This window comes from Vicugna pacos, chromosome 5 (genome assembly GCF_048564905.1).
Source record: "Vicugna pacos chromosome 5, VicPac4, whole genome shotgun sequence".
Classification (NCBI taxonomy): Eukaryota; Metazoa; Chordata; class Mammalia; order Artiodactyla; family Camelidae; genus Vicugna; species Vicugna pacos.
Window position 1 is genome coordinate 24,677,765 of NC_132991.1, and position 9,537 is coordinate 24,687,301.

At 39.5% G+C, this 9,537-nt stretch overlaps 1 long non-coding RNA gene across 1 annotated transcript in view; it reads left to right on the forward strand.

Annotated features, from left to right (window-relative positions):
- Nucleotides 1-9,086, forward strand: part of LOC140696589 (uncharacterized) — a 34,090-nt gene extending 25,004 nt beyond the window's left edge. The window contains exon 2 of the long non-coding RNA XR_012073079.1: nt 8,950-9,086. This is a non-coding gene — a long non-coding RNA (uncharacterized lncRNA). The remainder of the gene's footprint in view (nt 1-8,949) is intronic.
- Nucleotides 9,087-9,537: the final 451 nt, after the last annotated feature.

Consider the following 9,537-nt stretch of genomic DNA (forward strand, 5'->3'; position numbering starts at 1 on the left):
TCACAAAACCCTCAGATGTTTACTTTAATAAACCTTATACCTCATTTTGTAAACCTTTGCTCTAGATTAAAGATTTGAAAAATGGAACATTCTCCAGTTTATCTGGGGAAAATTTCTTTTCTCACCATGAGTTGAATAAGAATCAATTTAAAAACAGGCAAAGGCAGTTGAAGCAACAAACTAAAGCTTAGTCTTACTGCAGATAATTTAAGACACGAAGTCAATTAATTTAAAAGAAAACATATTCTCAAAAAATTATTTCTGCCCCCAAGGCCCATAGGCAACTTTTCATAATCATTGTCACCTCTCCAAAGGAAAATCTTATTTAATGTACCATAGAGAGTACATAATTTTAAGAAGGGCCACTTTCAAAAAACTCTGGAGCCTCCGCTATCCCAGAACCATGAAATCACTGGGAATTTCAATTGGCTTCCATATTCTAGTTTACAAGTGCAGGCAGACTGCTGCCAGCTGGACTACTGCTGATTGTTCTCATCATTGTTACTATTATTAGGAAGGTGAAATGAGTCTTTGCATGGTAGCATATCAAATTCAATTTATAATGAACTAAAGATTTAATTTTAAATATTAAAGAATCTTCCACCTGAATTCAAGAGTGATTTTAGGCCAATTATTGATGGTTTCAGTAATCTTAGTATAAGATTTTTATGAACAAAATATTCTTTTAAAAAGTCAGATTTGTGTAGGCACTATTTAAGTAAAATACTGTATTTAAACGCTATATTGTTATATCAGAAACAAGGAAATTAGATGAGAGATCCATAGTGGTTTGTATTTTTGAATATAGTACTCAGTTTGGGGAACTAAGATTAAGAAAGTCAGTGATGAAGAAATATAAGTTTAAAGGCAGTGAGAAACAGAGAGAAAAATAAACAGAGATGTAGATGAGATAAATAGATGCACAGGTTCTCATGGCGATAACAGAAGAATCTTGAAATGCACAAATATGTTTCACGTTAAGTTCAAGATTCAGGATGATATGCATAGAAGGCTACAACCTGTGTCAAGCAAATATGTGCTTGGGGGTGCATTTGTATGTACACAGGCTACCTCTAATTGCTTACACACACACATAAAAAACTGACATTAGTAGTTGTTTACGGAAAAGCTTACTTTTCACTGACTATGTTTTGTAGTGTTTGATTTTTAATCAGGGAATATATTACTTAATCAAACAATTTTAAATAAAATCAAGTTGCTGTAATGTGGATAAGGAATCCCACTTACAGATATTTATTGTAGTGTTTACTCCAATGGGAATAATGAGAGGGGAATAAATATGTATTAATTATGAGCTATGTCTCAGAAAATTCAATACATTATCTCATATGTTCCTATAAGGTAGGCTCTCCTCTTACCATTTAAAAGAGTTATGTCATGACTGGGCAAATTTAAGAACCCATTCAAGGTCACTCCCATAATGTAAAATGGAGGTGGGATTTGATTTCAGGTCTTTTTGACTTTGAGCCTTTTCCTTAAAGGCTCTGTGGAAAGTTGGTGATCCCTAGAGTCTAGCCCAGTCCTATTACACCGTGACTTACCAAAGACCGGAGCTGAGGAATGAGTGGTTTTGAGGCGTTTTAGTGATCGCTGTAAAATCAAAAAGATCAACTGAAAAATGAGCAAGTAGCTCTTTGCTTTTGAAATTTGAATGTTGACAATGTTAGGGCTAATAAGAGGGGAAGTTGGAAAGGGGGCACAGTAAACAGGTTACAGAAAACAGCATAGGCAGAGAAGGATCTTTTGGCGGATGGCCTTTGTTGGCGTGGAGCGCAAAGACGAAAGTGTAGAGTTGCTTGAAGAATAGAGGGCGGTGAAGCTCTTCACAGAACAGGATGAAGTAATTACAGCTGGGAAACAGAGGGGTGAGCTCAGGCCCTTGTTCTGGACATCAGAAAAGAAGGGGAGCTGAGAAAAGCAACGGTTTCTGTGCTTCACGTGGCCAGTCCCCATACTCTTCTCAATTCCTTTCCCAATTTCATTCACATTCTCACGACTTCTTCCAACCACTTGGCTGATTTCAGGAGAAATGACACATATTTCACTGAACTCCCAGAATACTCTTATTAAAGATATTCCCTCAACAATAACTTTTGGTTTTTGTTGGAAAAATTACAGCTACGCAAGCTAGCCAATTACTATATCTGATAATAGACGAGACTGACCAGCGGGTAAACACGCTGAACCACAACAGAATTAACATTTGCCTCATAGCCCTTTGTTGTACAAGTTATAAAATGGTTTGCAAAGCTCTGTTTAGACTTAGAGATACTCAGAAGAGCTGTTTGATAGAGGCCTAAAAATATTATAAACTTATCTGAACCTCTGGTTAATGCAATGTTTATTAGGTTTATACAATAAAATGAATTAATTTAGACTATATCAATTTGGAATTTGAGATAATTCACTCAGAGTCTGGGCTAAGTGGGCTTCACATATATTAGGGAGAAGTGTGTTTGCTGATTCGATTAATAAAGTAAATCCTACATAGAGGGGCATTAAAATATTTAATGTGGAATGAAAGCTATTTGCAAGCATCTTCTAAACCAGTGGTTCTCAATTAGGGATGATTTTGTTGCCTCAGGGAATATTTGGCAATGCTGGAGACATTTTTGTTTTTTACAATGAGTCAGGGGATGCTACTGGTGTCTAGTGAGCAGGGGCCAGGAAAGCTGTGAAGCACCCTGTGCTGCACAGGGCAATCTCCCACAACAGAGAATTATCCACCCCCAAATGTCAATAGCGCTGGGGCTGAGAAACCTCTAAAAGCAGCCATTTATCTTATGTCAGCATGCTTACTGCAACCTATGCTTACCCAATCATTAAATAGGCCCTAAAACTTCCACTAGGAAATCTTTTTGGTTCAGGTTAGTTAACGCTGTGAAAATCACTTCATGTGTCATCTGTTATTCTTGGTGGTGTGTATTCATGGTGGTGTGTAGTACCTGTGGCCATAACATCAACTCTAATATGACAACCAGATACTTTGAAATGATCAAGTTGAATTTCTTTTAAAAATCTGTACTGTTACATAACTCATAAAATTAGGTTTGTCTTCCCTTCCTTAGACTAAATATAACCTAAGAGAAATTTCAATTAAGTTTTCTCCATTTATGCAAATATTTTGTTTAGATTTAAAGTAGTAGATTTATTTTAAAAACCAACATTTAATGGAAATGAATATTCTAATTGTTGGGTTTCAACTATGTATTATATAATATAAACTACTAGAAAAAAATATGCCTTAATGCTAGAAACACAACTATTATAATTATTTCTTACTGTATTCTTTATTATTTAGTAATTTGATTTACATTGTGTGAACTAATTGTGCACGCTTCCAAAATGTACTTTGTGTTGTTATAAAATTAAAATTGAAGAAAGAAATCAACATGTTTAGACAAAGGAGAAAAGGAGTCTGTAAGTAGTTTTGCTGAGGCCTCCAAAGTCTACTAGACCCTAGGGCAGATTTGTATTAATTAATATAGCTTTGCTTTAATGATATACATTTGTAATTATGCACTCTTAAATATCTAAAGAACTTAATATGTTTCAGATTTTTTAAAAAATCCAGACCTAACAACACCCTTTATAAAATAAAATTTAATTCAGTATGTTATAAGGAAATGAGAAAAATAAGCGAAAGTAACAGTCTAAAACCAGGAAGGCAGATGCAAAAACTTTTTCCTCTGTTTTCCAAAATTATTTTTAAATTCCTCTTAAAAAGAAACAATCAATTTTTCATTGTTCAGGAAAGTTAAAGGGGAAATAAAAGGCACTACAGAGTAGAGCCAGGGATCAGAAGGTACTACAGAACCACACGTAGGTTAGCTAATCACCCCTACCACAGAATCAATGAGCATTAGGCAACGGACTTTAAAAATCCCCTCCAATCTCAATCTTTGAGTATCCAGACAGGATGTTTTTTTTTTGAGGAGTAAACTAAAGTCAAGTAAAAGAATGGAGATTATGAACCAGTTCTGAAAAGCATAACACCTAGGCATAATAAATTGACTTGTGATCCACAAAAGAGCAGGAGAAAGGGTAGAATGGCATAAAAGTAAACAAAAGGATAAAAATGATCAATTTAAGACCTTGTACTTAACCCTTCAAACCCTTTTTTTCTAGGTGTTCCTGCTTCAGTAATAATAATAAAACATGGGACTTTTGACCCAATTCTGCTACTGGCTTTCTGAGTAAACTTAGAAAATCACTTAACTACTTTTTGCTGGCTTCCTGTGCACAGAGATAGCATCTGTACCATATGTCTTGTTCCTCGAAGTGAAACGTCATTCATCAGCCAGAGAAAGACTGAGCCAACAGCACATCCAGTGGTTGCCCAACATGCAGTACCACGTGTGGCTGTCCTCGAACACCACTCTGCATTCTCTTAGTTCTAACAAGCATAGTCATTTTCTGCTTTGGTTTGAATGGCCCTCTGATGCATTTGCTTCTTATCTGGGGAATGGCAGGCAGGTTTTGTAGTAGACCGAATTTGTTGATTTTTATGAAGCATGCATTAGGAGTAAATACAAGAACAAAATAGATGTCTTGGTTAAGAAGTTTTCATATTGTAGCTTTTCAGATGAATTTACTGGTGGGACTCCTGCAATTCTTTGAACTTTACATCTCGTTCATAAAAACATTTATAAAAACATGATCTGCAGCTCTCTTGGCTTGTGACTTTTCTACACAGCTGCCTCTCCTCTCACAGTGCAGAGCTCTACTTGCTTGCAGTGCATGAGCAGCACAGACGCAAGGCACGGAAGGCTCCCGCGGGGAATCAAAGCCAGCTCGCGAAGAACACTAGAAGCGTACATAATAGACGGTCCTCGGGGTGCTCACCGAACTTCTTTGAGTAGCACACTTGGCTTAATACCCACGTTTGGAGACTCCATTTGACTGGAGAAGTCTCCTCTTGTAATACCAGTGTGAAAACCAAGAAGGAAGAATCTTTAGAAACAAACAACTTCCATTTCCTAAGTACTATCCAGCTTGCCTAAGTCTCCTCTCAAAGTGACTGCAAACCTTGTTATATGTCTCTCCAAACTGAATAGCTCTGGCCGTGAGTCTCTTGGGAGATGAGCAGAGAGCCCCAGCAGGCAAACCTACCCAATTCTGAAAGAGGTATGCCGCACAGTAAGGACTTCGGGTTTTGTCTTGTGTTCCTGCCGTGGAACTTCTACAGCCCTTGGAATTATCTGAGGGGTAGAAATGGCTTTTTTATTCATGAGCTTTGTTATTCATGATCATATCTGAGTTTTTGCTAAAGAGGTTACTCATAGTGGGTCCCTAGATAGCTTCAGATCGGAGTCCGGTCCCCTAAAATACCAGCCTCTGGTTACAGGGTTTGAGTTTTAAGCCAACCCAAACTCTGGAGAGAGAAGGATGCTGGAGATTGAGTTCGGTTATATGGCCATTAATTTAATGAATCATGCATATGCAATGAAACCCCAATAAAAACTTTGGACACTGATGCTCAGTGGAGTTTCCTGACTGGTGAACACATTGATGTGCTGGGAGTATGTTGATACACCCAGACTCCACAAGAAGGATGCATGGAGGTTACAAGATCAGGACCATCCCAAACCTCATCCGATGTGTCCCTTCATTTGACTATTCCTGAATAGCATCCTTTATCATAAAACCATCATCATATGTATGGTAGCTTGTTGGGTCCTGTGACTGATTCTAGTGAATTATTCAACTTGAGGGTGTTGAGAGAACCCTTGAATTTGTAGGGAGTCCATCAGAAGTCTGAGTGGCCTGAGGAAACCCTGGACTTGCCCTGGCATTTTCAGTGGGGGAGTCTTGTGGAGGACTGAACCCTTAACTTGTGGGGTCTGCGCTAATTCCAGATGGCCAGTGCCATAACTGAACTGCAGTACGCCAGTTGGGAGTAAAACAGAATAGGCAACAGGTGAACATAAATGAATGATGTCATGAGCACCTGTAATTCCTCACCCTCTCCCTCTTGCTTCTGCTGAAACTTCCAAGGGTATCTCATCTTCTGGGAGATGCTGAGCTGTGATGCCTGTCTGGGTTTAAGGGAAGACCTGTTACCCTCCCCGTGGTACCCAGTTCCAAGTCTGGAAGATGTTCTCTTAACAAGGTGGACTTCTCCAGATGCTTAAAACTAATGGAAGGACTGCAGCACAGAGAGCCTTATAGTGGTCACATTTTCTAGACCAAAGGGCAAAGCCAATAGGAAATGCCTTCAAGCAGGCTTGCTCTTCCCATTGACCAAGCCCTAACCCTATGATGTTCCAGAAAGAGGGAAAGCATTCCTCCGAACTCCAGTTTGAGTCCTGCCTCTCAAGTCCTTATGTCTTATCTGCAGGTAGATCTTTTCCAAAAATGTTTAGTAGTGGGAATATTCACTCATTTGGTGCAGAGTGGTGTGGTTATATAGGCCCAGGGATATCTCGAAAATCAAAATAGATCTAAGTTCATCGATCTTGAGCTCCACATGCAGAGCATCCACAATCCAGCCAGTGCCCAACTGGGCCAATCTTATCCCAGATCTTTCTTTCCCAAATCTTCTTTTCAGCTTGTGGTAAAGGTCAGGCCTCCAGGTTTTGAGCAAGGATACAACAAAATAATCAGCACCATACAGGCCAGGACAATCTAAATTCAGACATAGCACAGACACCTTTTCCTTCAAGCTGAAAAGCATGAGGCAGCTGTGCTAGATCTGTACCCAATTTTTATTATCAAACAGAACAGACAGCTTCTCCAGGGGAACATGTGCAGTCAGCTCAGTGGTCCCTTCAGTTTCTCAAGAGCAATGTACCCACGCTCTTTGTAAAGTCCTATAACTAAAGAGCATATTCAAGTGCTTTTCTCAGTACAACGTAATTCTGCCCCAAAGCTGAACTAAAAATCTTACTTTTTAGGAAGTTTAGGAAGTTGAAACTGGTTTCAATATTTGAATGATTTTTTGTCTATTTCTGACATATTTATGTGTATATTTATGTATATATGAGAGATAGACATATACATATATATAAGTTAATGCGCTCTAAGAAACGTTTTAACCGGCATCAACTTAAATATTGAATATGTCATCAAAAGACATGGTAGTCATATTTTATAAATATGATATCTCTTAACCAATGCAGCTGGGTCATGCCTAATTGTAAGGACAAGTTGCCCCTTAGATATTTTGCATTCTATGCAGAAAAAGTGTTCTCTTGCTCTGGGTGAAAAAGAATACCACCATCTGGGCTCAAGGCCAGTAGTGCAGAAATAAGGGTTGCTTTTCAAATTAATCTTGCTTCACAATTATAAAGGGAAAAAGAATCTCAAAATACGCTCAATTACTCTTTATTTGTAGGTAATGATGGACAACGTCTTTACCTTTTAAACTCGCGTGTATTTTCATTAGTTGTTTATTTAACCAAGTACAGCAACATTTCAATAACTTGCATCTAAAATTTTACTGTTCATTTGCTTGCAACTACAAACCCTGGAGGTTCTCCATACCTGGCCCTGATCTTTTTCCACTCCATTTCTGATAAATAATTCTTGCCTATCTTTGCTTCCATCTCATTTGAAGCAAGGCCAATATTTCCTTATCTGCCTTCAGATGTTTATGTACATTTGATACGCATCTGCCTGTCCCTCGCATTAAAGCAATCCTCTCTCTCTAGCATATTCTTTGCTCAACAACAGTCTCACCAAATAACATTAATACGCACATTCTGATGTGCAGATACTAATAATAAAAAATAACTGGAGAGTTCCTTAGCTCTTATTTGGTTAGGAACCATGGCATTTCCTGTGCTCTAAGCCCCATGTGCCTTTAGTGGCTGTAATTTCAAAAGATGGTTTTATTCCTCAATAAGAAAAGTAGAAACAATGCTCTTTCCTGCTGGAGAGTTAGCAACATGGTGTTTAAGATATGACGGCAGAAATCTTGCTTCCTTTCCCTCCCCTTCCAAGTTTTGTCATCCTCACGGCCAGACGGGGAGCCTGGCTTTTCATCTAAGGAGGGTGACGTGGATGACAGTAAAGGACTATCTTTCTGATTCGTCAGTGTCTGGCTTCTGTGCTGCTTCTGTGGCAGCTCTGGGGCCCTGGAGGGGTAGAGAGACTGCTCAGCATGGGCTGCCCTCAGTCGTCTCTCCCTTCAGGCTGAGGCTTCTCTTGGGTGAGCTTCAGGTGTGCTGTCCTGGACGGAGCCGGGGAGAGTGTGTCCCGGCTCCCCTCAGCCAAGGAGGGAGACCACAGAGATGCCACCACCACGTGGCAAAAGCCCGTTGTCCCTGCAGCCACACCGCCTGCTCTTCCTCCCCCAACATAGGGAGCCTCCGGGACTAACTGCCCAACCCTTACTGGAAAACCTGACGGGGACCAACAGATCACAGACCCCTTCACTCATCTGTCTGTGGGCTTATTTGTTGGTTAAACACACCATTGTTATTTACTGTCTTATGCACTTCCTAGCAGGGACCTGAAAAGCAAAAAAGACATTACAAGAGACCATGGAATGTTTTTACCGCATCTGTTATCTAAACAGAATCATGAAATTCTGAAAGTCCCTCAAGAAAAATATTTCTTTCTTCTAAGAGGTTCAGCTATGTTTAGAAAAAACTCTCTCCTCATGTTCTTCTCTGAACAAAATCTTTTGCTCCTCTGAATTCCATCAGTTTATATATCTGTACCTATGAAGGGGCATGTGTGTATATATGCGTATAAATTGATACTCTTAACAGATGTGCACATACATATCATATATTTATATCACATATTTTTATTAGTCTTTTTCAAATTACATCTTATAAATCTGTATATTCACTTAATTTTGAGCGAATAAGGGAATATAGGTTACGTGCTAAAGAATGATTTCCCTTTCACTGGTAACCTGTGGGATAATCACTCGCTGTTTTTCTCTGACTTATTGCAACTGTGCTTTCTCCTTGACAGGAAGCCGTCAGTCAGTAACTTCACAAATACATGGGGTGCTTGTGCTTCGGAATGTGATTCGCCGTGAGCCAGGGAAGAAGAGCGACCCTCCCTTTATCTCTTCACCAAAATGATGAAAAGAACTGCTTTGAGTTTGCCTTGCATTTGTCTGTGCGTTTTTGCAACTTCTCTAATCATTGTTCGTAAGGGTTTTCACAACTTCAGTGAGTTTGGGGGGAAAATAACAATTCTGAAAACTGTGCACATTATTAGCCTCCCTTTGAAGCCCCTGCTGCCAATGTCTCCACCCAGCGAGCAGACCATGGGAAGCCTGGGGCCGCCAGGCGGCTGCTTATCAGAGAAACGAGTGGGAGAGCATTTCCTTGTAGTGACTGTAACAGCAGCGCTAATTCCCGGCGAAAAGGCCGTAATGATAACATCTACAAAATGGCACTCTGTTCTCTGAAATGCAGCGTGAATACTCCCAAGAATGGAAGATAACCAGCTGCAAACACAGCAAACAAAACAGACTAATGCCCAACACCGTGGAGCTGCTGTGTTTTCCCCCCATTGCTCAAAAGAACAATGTCAGAGAGAGGAGAAAATCGG